This window comes from Bubalus kerabau, chromosome 6, assembly GCF_029407905.1.
Source record: "Bubalus kerabau isolate K-KA32 ecotype Philippines breed swamp buffalo chromosome 6, PCC_UOA_SB_1v2, whole genome shotgun sequence".
In the NCBI taxonomy this organism is placed as follows: Eukaryota; Metazoa; Chordata; class Mammalia; order Artiodactyla; family Bovidae; genus Bubalus; species Bubalus kerabau.
The window spans coordinates 93726479-93739024 of NC_073629.1; the positions used below are offsets into that span (position 1 = coordinate 93726479).

At 38.5% G+C, this 12546-nt stretch overlaps 1 long non-coding RNA gene across 2 annotated transcripts in view; it reads right to left on the minus strand.

Annotated features, from left to right (window-relative positions):
- Positions 1 to 695: 695 nt before the first annotated feature.
- The window catches only part of LOC129655437 (uncharacterized), a 40695-nt gene continuing 28844 nt past the window's right edge, over positions 696 to 12546 (minus strand). Inside the window, exons 1-4 of one of the 2 annotated variants that reach the window (XR_008716006.1) lie at positions 10648 to 10806; positions 8798 to 8950; positions 4295 to 4383; positions 696 to 3663 (exon numbers count right to left, since the gene is read on the minus strand). This is a non-coding gene — a long non-coding RNA (uncharacterized LOC129655437). Of the gene's footprint in view, positions 3664 to 4294; positions 4384 to 8797; positions 8951 to 10647; positions 10807 to 12546 lie in introns of those variants that run through there. The other variant, XR_008716005.1, reaches the window with a different exon arrangement.

Genomic DNA, 12546 nt, shown 5'->3' on the forward strand with positions numbered 1-12546 from the left:
AATCTCCACACCTGTGTACAGGCCTGGGATGCCCTTCCTCTACCCTTCTGCTGGACAGTCCTAGTCCTCCCAGTTCAAAGTTAGGTTCTTCATACTAATTTCTTCCTCTGGGCTTCTGTAGCATTTTGAAAAAGGTATGTCTGCCTTTCCTTATATACTCAGAGGATCATACTTAGGGGCCTAGACATGAAGCATCTGCTCCATCACAGTTAGCCAAACAAGAAACTAAGGAAATCAGATTATGTACAATGAGTACTTAAATCCTCACTTGAAATTTTATTTGTACCATCAGAGTTAGAATTATTTTCCCAACTTTGGCCTTTGAACTGGGTTATGTTCTATCACTAAAACTATCAAAACTATCTTCAGTACTTCCAGCCAATTTCTTTCAGTCATTGATATATCATCTGGATTTTTTCACCCTCTGCCTTCTCAGAAACATCAACTGGAGTTTTGTGAACAATTCTGTCTCCCAATTATTTAGTCTCCTGAAAATAAAAGAACTATGAGAATTCCATGTTTAAAACAGAATTTATTGCCCTAAATACATAATCTTCTATTCTGAGCTAATTAGATGGCTATCCTAATGTGCTGACTCTGGTAGCTCTTTATTGTTTGGCTTTTACTGAGGGTTTTCAATTCCAAATATGAACTAGATGGAATTCCAGAAGATGATACAGAACAAATGAATCAGATTAAAGTGGAAACAAAATTCAACATCTTTTTATTTGATTCAACTCAATAAACATTTACTCAGTATGAGGGAGATCTTCAAACACAAGGGGAGAATTAAAGTCTTAGATCTCAAAGATTTGCCAGCTTAAAAATGCACGATGTGAAAGCTGTGATTAAGTTTATTTGCAGCAAAATGAGGACTGTAGCCTGAGACAGCATTTCAGATAGCTTTGAGAAACTGCTCCAAAGGGGGGAAGGTCAGTATATATGTGATTTTCGTGAAGGGGAAGTACATGCAATCTAACACTTATTTTTTTGCAGAAGGTTTCTGCTACTAACGAAGGAGCAGTCATCACCATTAAGAATATTTGTGCTTTTCTAGACATGAGGAGATACAAGAATTGGGCTCATAAAATTGACTTCTGAAAATACCTAACTATCTGAAGACCTGTTCTGCCAATTTTTCCCAGAGCACACAATGCTTCATCTCTACTCTCTACCCTGAATTCCTTTCAGCGGGTGTTGAAAATCAGCTGCTGCAATAGCACATGATTTAATCCTTGTAGGTAGATGGCAAGTGCCCATGACAAAGGCCAATTTGTAGGTTACAGGGCCCCCTCATGGTTATAAATTTGATCATGTTTTGGGAGGCATTTCATGACCATGGTGCTAGAAAGGCTCATTCCTAGGTCTGGTGAAGATTTTGCTAATAGTCTACTCAATGTGCTACTATTGGGCTAGGTCTTATTTAACAATAGTCAAAGGTCTCCAGACCACCTGTCTTACTAATCTATTATGATCCAGGAAAAAAAAACAAAACCCTCTTATTGTATCTTCCCACATGTAGAGTTATACTATTACAATCATTGGTCACATATAGAACTATATATTTTGTCAGAGGCTCAGTCACACATCTGGTAATGCAAGAAACAATAATCTTGTAAAACAAGCAAATACAAATAACATAGCATAACACAGACAGCAGTACTATTGGGTTGGTAGTTCAGACAATAAAGAGTCCGCCTGCAATGCAGGAGACCCAGGTTCAATCCTTGGGTCAGGAAGATCCCCTGGAGAAGGGAATGGCAACCCACTCCAGTGTTCTTGCCTGGAGAATCCCAGGGACGGGGGAGCCCGGTGGGCTACCATCTATGGGGTCGCACGGAGTCGGACACGACTGAAGCGACTTAGCAGCAGTAGCAGCAGTATATCTCCAGGTCATCTGACTTATTCTGCTCTGTTCCAAGCCTTATCTTTCAGGGAAATGATATATTGGCACTGTCCATAAGGTTCCCAGCCCAACTTCCTAGTGTTATTAGGCTGGTTATCCTTAGTAAAATTTAATTGTTCCCAAGAAAATAGGGACCTTAAAACTTAAATAAGCATAGCCTGGTGTTAACCTCATAAATCCATTCCATAATTGTGGCAGGTTTTATTCCTTGGCTGAAATTTTGCTTGTTACTCTGATTAAACTTGAGTAACTTTAAAGGAAAAAAAAACTTTTTTATTTCTTTTTCACCTGTGCTCATCTGTGGGATCTTAGTTCCCTGACTAGGGATAGAACTCATGATACCAGCATTGGAATTGTGGAGTCTTAACCAATGGAACATCAGAGAAGTCCAGAAAATTCATTTTTATGGCCAGGATCAGAGCAAGTATTATTAATTGACCAGGTGAGGGGATCCCATCTAGTAATATCAAGAGTAGCCTGAATAGGACTGAACTTTCTTTCTTCTAAAATAATTTCCTAAGGGCTATTCACTATGATCATGCTCATGATAGGAAAACATTTGATTCATATACAAAGTACCAAGAAGTCAAGAAAACATTATAAATGATCATGTGAGTCAGGTCCAGGATCTCGGGCTAGCTGTCTACTTCTGATGTCTTCTTCTCCTCCTAATGTGAGTGTAGTCTCTCTCCATTTGAGTGCTGTTCTAAGGTGATATTGCGGGTGGCCATCTTCTCTATAGGCTAGTCCAGTGTAAGGGTCTTTGCAAGTGGGAATTAATCCAAAAGTTAATTCCCTTCAGTTTCACTGTGCATGAGCTAGTTAAGAGGACCTGATAAAGTGTCCTTCCATCTAGGTTGGAGATAGTCTTTTACATTCTCTTTTCCAGTATGCACAATCCCTGGTCATAGGTCAAGAGGCATCTGACCTTCATTCAAAGATAAATCACTGAGATAAGCTCAGAAAAAAATTATAGAGTATCCTTTTAGTAATTAAATTAACCTTTATATTAATATAACATAACAACAAGGAACTATCCAGGAAGAGAGTCTTAGTAAATACAGACCTCCGTTAATAAAATTGGGATTTAACATTCATTGAAACATAATCTTTTTCTCTCTAAAATTACCTTCATTTCTACCAAATATAACCAAATTAAGACTAATTTGTTTGCAAAATAAATCTGGTCTCAATAAACTTGACCACAAGGAGTTTTCCTTATAGTTATTCTCAGAGTCTTGCTAGGCATCCGAACAGGTCCTTTCACTTTGAGATTCTTTTCCTTTGCACCGCTGACCAGCACATGGCTTCTCCAGAGACCTCACATTGTGGCTGGTGAAGGTGATCCTAATCTGGTGAATGGCCACCTCTGGCTCCATGAGAGTCTTGCTGGTGTCTTTAAAGGCCATGGCTGCAGCATGGCTTCCTGATCGACTTGTTCTTCGGGGAGAGTGAACAGCGGTGAGGCAGGAACAGGAGCAGGTGGCATGGGGCTCTGCTTCAGTGGCAACCAAGTTTTCCTCAAAGAGGTGCTTTGCCGAAATTTTTATAAGGAGTCCCAGACTGAATTTTTTAAAAAGCTTCTCAGGGCTAGGAAAGTCATGACAACAGCTTGCCACAGATTTTGTCCGACAGATCTAGGTGAATTCCTTCCTTTCCATGGTTCCCAAAATACCTGGAGGTTTCTATACCTGCTACTGAGGTAGCCTTTCTAATTTATCTGATGAGGCTGCTGGGAAACCAAGAGTTTCCAGTCTCTGGAGAGAGCAGATAGAGAGAAAAGATAAATGTTTAAATTCTACTTACAAAGGTATAATTTACCAAATTGCTGTAAGTCATAATTATTTTGAGGGAAATGTTTTCCTTTTACCTGGAAAATATATATTCAAGCCAGTAATTTTTCAGATACAAACCATAAAAATTATAACCATATTCACCAGTTCACTAAGTCCTATGTAACTAATCCTTTTTGCTAACAATTTTATGCAGTCATCAGGTTTTCCTTTAGAATTCTTTAATTTCTTACCCAGTTCAGCACTATGGTCTGAAAATCAGAACACTCTAATTATCCAGAAGTCCATTTTATACATCTTCTTATAAAGGGAGCGTTTTTGCAAAGGTATTAGAATAAAACCATAATTGTCTATAATGATAAAAGACTTAAGAAGGCATGTTTAAAATCTGATTATGATGCAGTTGACAAAGAAACTTGGTTACTGCTGTGACATGTAACACTTTAAGAAAATGACTAGATTTATGACTGACAACATTTTACTAGGACATATTCAAGCTTTAGGAATTTCATAAAATTTATAGAATATCTATATTAGTAACAGCCACCATACAAAATAACCTAAGATGATTTATTACTCATTTGATAATACTTACCATGTAACTGAATATATCAAATGAACCTAATTAGTTGAATATCTCTCTCTGGGATGTTTCAGGGAGCCTCTGAAGCATCCTAAAGTTGACTAGACATCAAAAGGACTTCATTAGAATTTGACATAGGAAGTTTCGTCAATAAATATCAAGAGGATTTAGAACACTCAAATAGACAGGATCACAGGTCACTGTGAAACAATAGCTACTCACTTCATCAAAGTAACAATAAAAGATTTCAAAGGCAACTACAGAACAGATCACTTAAAAGGTAGGGAAACTTAAAATCTGTTATCAAAGACAGTTCAACATCTTAAGAAAACTTGTTTTCTTAGCAGAGAGAAAATGCTGGATTCAAGTTTTTCACCAACTTACTTTTAAAATTCATTTACTCAATTAAATTTATTTTAAACTTAGTCAATCCTGATCATACACAAAACTCTTCTCAGGGTCTACTTTCCACAAACCTTTTACCACTTTCTGTATCCATCAGTGTATCACCGTATCACTTTCTCTATAGCCAGCTCCAAGTCAGACCTACCTCCTCTTCCCTTATGCTACAGTGCACACATGCTGATATATGCTTAGTCGCTCAGTTCTGTCTGACTCTTTCTGATCTTTTTGGATGGTACCCTGCCAGGCTACTCTGTCTATGGGATTTTTCAAGCAAGAAAACTGGAATGGGTTGCCATTACCTCCTCTAGGAGAATCTTCCCAACCCAGGGATCAAACCCCCATCTCCTGTGTCTCCTGCAATGAAGGCAGATTCTTCACCCACTGAGCCACCAGGGTTGGTTACCTCCTTTTCCCTTAATAAAATGTAATTGCATTCCTCATACCTTCTTTACTAAAAACATTCTACTTTCCTACTGTATACTGAAATGTTACCTTTATTATTTTTGTCAGCTTTAATTACATGTTTAAATTAGAGGTCTCAGCTCTTAAAACCTTGATTTCTTACGAAACTGAAGGTGTAAGCAACTATAAATTGTCCTTTACATTAGTATTATTTAGATTGGTGAACATAAATTCCACTAATAGTTTCTAAAAACATTTGCTTTCTTATAAAGAGCATAACACCAAGAATTTTCATTAATAATAGTCCTACATGCCTTTAGTTTCTCTGTAAAAGGAAGCCAATGTTTAGTAATTAATATTTCAGTACCTTATTTTATGTGGGAATGACCTAGCTATTCAATAAATTTCCATCACTTAATTTAGCACCTAGAATTTCAAGTTACCAGAATCTGGAGAGACTATTTTAGATAGACATTCCAAAAGCATAATTATTTTTAATAGAGTTTATCTAAAAGCTCTTATCTCATTTACATTTACTTTCCTTAAAAGTTTCTTTACATCAAGTTACTTCCTTTGCTGACAAATTTGCTATGAATTTAACTTTTGCTATTTAACTTTTATCAAACCTAGGCACAATCAAAGTATTATGCTTAATGTTGATGATTCTAAAGTCATGTCTATATTAATTAGATCAACAAACTTAAACATTAATACCAGATATTAATTTATTAACAGTACTATTTCCCAGTTCATGGGAACCTGAAATTAATTCTGGCCAATTACCTCCTATACTTTTCAGAATTTATCCAAGGACTTAATTTCCTTTAATCCAGTTAAGTAGAGCTCATTGACAATGAATTTGATAATATCATCCAAAGGTAAAAGCAAAGATAATGTGGACATAAACATACAGACAGACACAACAAGAGATCTCATGGCTAGCTTCATTTTCTGAACTCAGTTATGAATCAGATCTCACAATGTAAATATACCCAATATAAAACTCACTAGCTACAAGTAGCAGATAGAATAAGCTGAATTTTAAAAAGAATTTTTTTTCTGTCCTTTTTTCCCCTTCAATCAGATCCTGAGAGCTCTGGTCTAAAGACACAGGGAGAGAAAATCAAGTTTCTCCTATTAGGACTTATTCCCTCAGGGCCAGAATTCTGAAGAGATTATATTTTTTTCCTTCAAACTAGCTTTCTTTAGGGGTTGGGAATTAAAGAGATCAGTTAACCTTCAATTGGCATTGTGTATTTAATTGGCACAACTGAACACTCTTAATTTTCATAGAAGGGCTTCTATTTTCATAGATACCCCCTTTTATTTCTTTTTCATGGTCTTGAAAATTTGGTTAGCCAGTAACAAAGGTGTTTGTATGTAACTCGGACCAATCTAGATTGTGTCTTTTGACGAGACTAGCTAAATCCTAATTAAAGCCTTCTAAAAAGGTGGAGTTAAGCAAAAGATAATTTTGTTGGTTAGAGAATTATTCAGGTGTCAAGCCAGAATACTGCTTAAGTTTTTTTCAAACCTTTCATAACAGTCCAGAATTAATTCATCCAATCTTTACTTGAACTGTTGAGTCTTTGTCCAATCAATGGGTTTGGGGGAAAGTTCTGGAATAAGTTCGCATAATTTCTGAGCTAATTCCTTGCATTCAGTGTGAGCCTTTGGTTCAAAATCCATTAAGGGGGTGTTCTCATTCTTCTTTCTTTATCCACTCCTTGCTTTGCCTTAGAAACTAATAGCTGTATTAATTGATATAGATCTGAAAACCTGGGCTCATAGGTCTGGATATTGAACTCAAACTCCTTAGCAAATCCCAATGGACCCTGATGTGAATTGGGAAATTCCTTAGCCAAGGCTCTATATGCTACTTGGGTCCAGGGTGTGTATGTAAACACCAAGGACAATTCACCTCTCCCTCATGCGAAGAGTTGACTCATGGGAAAAGACTCTGATGCTGGAGGGATTGGGGGCAGGAGGAGAAGGGGACGACAGAGGATGAAATGGCTGGATGGCATCACTGACTCGATGGACGTGGGTCTGGGTGAACTCTGTTAGTTTGTGATGGACAGGGAGGCCTGGCGTGCTGCGATTCATGGGGTCGCAGAGTCGGACACGACTGAGCAACTGAACTGAACTGAACTATAATAGGTTTCTCCTTAAAGGGAATCACAAACACTTCTGATTCATTTTTAATTTTCTTTACTGGGGAGGAGGGAGCAGCAGGGAGCAAAAGAGTTGGAAGAGAAAAAGAGATAGCCTCTTGGCCAGGCAATTTGGATAGAAGAGGATACTGGCAGAGCAGAGGCAGGAGACAGAGTCAGAGACAGAGTGCTATCAGGTTTCGTGCTAGCTAACCCTCCCACTAACACCCCAGCCAGACTCATGTACAGTATGTACAGAGCTCATGTTTTCAAGTACTTAATTAGGAAAATTATACTAAAGGAGATATCAATCTAAAATGGCCAAATTGGGGTTCTTCTGATATTTCAAAACTACTATTTTTGTGTACACTGTTAGAAAAACCCGGTGGTAAGATCAAACAGACTGAAAAGGAATGCTTATTTTGATTGGAATCTGGAAGTTTATAAATTATAAAAGGCTGCTAGCACTCTGTCTCTGGACTTGGGCAGAACTTAGAGCCTTGGCTAAGGAATTTCCCAATTAGTGTTGAAAGTTACAACAAGGTTAAAGAGAATGAAGATGGAAAATAAAAACAAGAACATATAATCAGACCATTGGTGGTCTTACCTGATCTCAGTAGTGAGATAAGAAACTAAAGACATTTCAGAGTAGAAACAAAAGTGGCTCAGTATAAAAGGCTCACCATGAAAAAAGAAAAAAAAAATAATTAAGGTAGGAAGAAAAACAGAGCTTTAGAATAGGGAAGATTTGAAGATCTGAACATGCTTGCTGACAGAGGGAAAGGAGTTAATAGAAAGGCAACAAGGAAAAGAGTCAAAAGAAGGAGGGTGTACTTATTATTTGGAACAAAGTTACAGAAAATGATTGGAAACAAAAGGAAGCAAAGAAAAACTGTGCCTTGGAAAGGAAAAGGGGCTTTTTCCTTCTGTAAAATGATGAGCACTTCTCTGAGAGAAGAGTAAGGAAGTTGAGGGATCCTGAAAAGGCCTGGAAAAGTAAGTGGAGATTTGAGGAGCTCAGGCATTTGACAAGGGCAGGAAGTAAATCAGCAAGAGATGAACAGAAAGGAGTCTAGCAGGAGTCTAGCAGCAGTGAGGGCTTAGCTGGATTCATAAACATAAATCTGCAGAGATACACTCAGCATATTTGAGGACTTGCTCCAAACAACCTCAGAAGCCTGGGACACTATGGGGAGAAAATAAGTTGTGGGAAAGGAAACCAAAAATGACTTGCCTAAATTACAATTACTCAGGTTGGCAAGGCTGAGTCAAGGGTCCGGCCAGCTCTGGCTTCTGGTTCAACATTCTCTTTTGACTATGCTGCCTCCTTTTTGAATAAAATTTTCCTAAGGCTGGTTAAGTTTGTAAGTTAATTGTCATCTTTAAAGTTTTAAAGTCATGCTTTTAAAGCAAGGTAATGAGATACTTGTTCTTTTGAAAACTAAGACAACAAAATTAGGACTTTTTTTTTTTTTTTTTTTTAACATGTACAACATCATTGGTTGTGAAAAACCAGAAGGGTTCATTGCCAGACAAAACCTAGAATGCCACTTACCTGGCAGCTTCAGGAAAGCCCATCTGGTACAGCATGACAACGGCAGCTCCTCCAATGCCAGTTTTGTGCTGCAGAGCACCTCTGCACCGGGAACTTGCCTTTCTCCGACTTCCCCTTTCAGCTGCCAGCAGAGTTCAGCACACTGAGCCAGACCTAACAAATCGAACACAGAACAGTCAGATTCCCTTGGTTTAGAAACTACCCCTACCAGCTTTCTCAAGCAAGACAAGGGCTGACATTCAGTTGTGACTTTTAACTAGCCCAGTTTATTCGCTCAAGACTATGATTGCCTAATAACGTCTCTTAAAACCCTGGAAGATTTTTGCAGCTAGCTAATTTTTCTCCCTGAGTAATCTCTTTATTTAGACAATATTCAGGCTTAAGAAATCCCATGTGTTGTTGTTATTCGGTTGCTCAGTCATGTCCGACTCTTAGCGATCCCATGGACTGCAGCACGCCAGGCTTCCCTGTCCTTGCCCATTTCCCAGAGCTTGCTCAAACTTATGTCCACTGAGCCGGTGATGACACCCAACCATCTCATTCTCTGTCAGCCCCTTCTCTCCCGTTTTCAATCTTTCCCAGCATCAGGGTCTTTTCAGATGAGTCAGTTCTTCACATCAGGTGGCCAAAGTATTGAAGCTTCAGCTTCAGCATCAGTCCTTCGAGTGAATATTCAGGACTGATTTCCTTTAGGATTGACTGGTTTGATCTCCTTGCAGTCCAAAGGACTCTCAAGAGTCTTCTCCAACACCATGGTTCAAAAGCATCAATTCTTTGGTATTCAGCCTTCTTTATAGTCCAACTCTCACATTGACACATGACTAATGGAAAAGCCATAGCTTTGCCTATACAGACCTTTGTCAGCAAAGTAATGTCTCTTTTTTTTAATAAGCTTTCCAAGTTGGTCATAACTTTTCTTCCAAGGAGCAAGCGTCTTTTAATTTCATGGCTATAGTCACCATCTGCAGTGATTTTGGAGCCCCCCAAAATAAAGTCTGTCACTGTTTCCATTGTTTCCCCACGTATTTGCCATGAAATGATAGGACCGAATGCCATGATCTTTGTTTTTTGAATGTTGAGTTTTAAGCCAGAGTTTACACTCCCCTCTTTCTCTCTCATCAAGAGGCTCTTTAGTTCCTCTTAGCTTTCTGCCATAATGGTAGTGTCATCTGCACATCTGAGGTTATTGATATTTCTCCCAGTAATCTTGATTCCAGCTTCTCTTTCATCTAGCCAGGCATTTTGCATGATGTACTCTGCATATAAGTTAAATAAGCAGGGTGACAATATACAGCCTTGACATACTCCTTTCCCAGTTTGGAACCAGTCCATTGTTCCACATCTGGTTCTAACTGTTGCTTCTTGACCTGCATACACATTTCTCAGGATGTGGGTAAGGTGATCTGGTATTCCCATCTCTTTAAGAATTTTCCACAGTTTGTTGTGATCTACACAAAGGCTTCAGCACCTTCAATGAAGCAGAAGTAGATGTTTTTCTGGAATTCTCTTCTTTTTCTATGATCCAATGGATGTTTGCAAATTGATCTCTGGTTCCTCTGTCTTTTCTAATTTTAATCCAGCTTGAACATCTGGAAGTTCTTGTTTCATGTACTGTTGAAGTCTAGCTTGGAGAATTTTGAGCATTATTTTGCTAGCATGTGAGATGAGTGTAATTGTGTGGTAGTTTGAACAATCTTTGGCATTGCCTTTCTTTGGGATTAGAGTGAAAATTGGCCTTTTCCTGTCCTGTGGCTGCTGCTGAGTTTTTCAAATTTGCTGGCATATTGAGTGCAGCACTTTCACAGCATCATCTTTTAGGATTTGAAATAGCTCAGCTGGAATTTCCTTACCTCCACTAGCTTTGTTTGTAGTGATGCTAAGGCCCAATTGACTTCTGGCTCTAGGTGAGTGATCACACCATCATGGTAATCTAAGTCATTAAGATCGTTTTGTATAGTTCTTCTGTGTATTCTTGCCACCTCTTATTAATATCTTCTGCTTCTGTTAGGTCCATACCATTTCTGGGAATTCCCTGTACTCTTTAAATTTATCCAACCTGTTTTGGCAATATTGAAAGAGAAAACACTGAATATACAGTTCTCTGGCTGAGGCAAAATGGCATGAAAATAGTTTAATTTTAGCATTTTTAACATATCAAAAGAATATAATCTAAGATTTGGGGTTGACTTTCCTTAAAAAATATTCAGCTCCTATGGGGACTTTTCCTATTATTCTCCTCAAAAAGTTCCTAGAAAGAATGAATTATTTTCCAGACCTATTCACAGCTATTTACAACAATAGCACTAGATTCACAAAAATAGCATTTTGTCCTCTGGATAATAAAATCAGACATTTTTAGAGCTGGAAAGAACTTAATAATATTGAAACCAAACCCCCTAAAACAGCGTTCCCTTACTGAGTTTAAGATTAATTTCTCTATCTAAAACTTTATTCCTTTACTTGTTTCCTCTGACCTCAATCCCTTTCTTGTCCCCTCAATCTATGCTATTGTTGATAACATCTTCACTGCTAAAATTGCTATTGTAGATACCATCATTAACATACAAACTCAGGCTGATTTTCCAGGCAAGATGAGCTCACAGACCCCCAAGCCATGGACCACCAGTCCCGAGAATCATAAACCAGACACATTCTTATTCCCAAAACCATGATTAAGAAATGTCACAAGACAATAATTACCTCCAATTTCTCTGTTCTTCCCCTTCAAGACATCCCTAACTCAAAGACCAAGATGGATCAGAGATTTGGCGCCCACTTCCTTTCTTGTTGTTCAGTCTCTAAGTCATGTCCGACTCTGCAAACCCATGAACTGCAACATGCCAGGTCTCCTTATCCTTCACTATCTCCTGGAGTTTGCTCAAACTCATATCCATTGAGTCAGTGATGCCATCCAATCATCTCATCCTCTGTCAGCCCCTTCCCCTCTTGCCCTCATTCCTTCCCAGCATCAAGGTCTTTTCCAATGAGTCAGCTCTTTGCATCAGGTGGCCAAAATATCAGAGCTTCAGCTTCAGCATCATTCCTTCCAATGAATATTCAGGGATGATTTCCTCTAGGTTTGACTGGTTCAATCTCCTTGCTCTCCTCTCAAGAGTCTTCCCCAGCACCACAATTTGAAAGCATCAATTCTTCGATGCTCAGCCTTCTTCATGGTCCAACTCTCACATCTGTACATGACTACTGGAAAAACCATAGCTCTGACTATACAGACCTTTTTGGCAAAGTAATGTCTCTGCTTTTTAATACACTGTCTAGGTTTGTCATAGCTTTTCTTCCAAGGAGCAAGTGACTTTTAATTTCCTAGCTGCAGTCACAGTCCAGAGTGATTTTGGAGCCCAAGAAAATAAAATCTGCCACTGTTTCCAGTTTTTTCCCATATATTTGGAGTCCAAGAAAATAAAATCTGTCACCGTTTCCATTTTTCCCCACATCTTCCCCATGAAGTGATGGGACTGGATGCCATGATCTTAGTTTTCTGAATGTTGAGTTTTAAGCCAGCTTTTTCACTCTCTTCTTTCACTTTCATCAAGAGGCGCTTTAGTTCCTTTTTGTTTTCTGACTTTAGAGTGGTGTCATCTGCATATCTGAGGCTGTTGATATTTCTCCCAACAATCTTGATTCCAGCTTGTGAGTCACCCAGCCCAGCATTTTGCATGATGTTGAATAATCAGGGTGACGATATATAACCTTGATGTACTCCTTTCCCTGTCTGGAACCAGTCTGTTGTT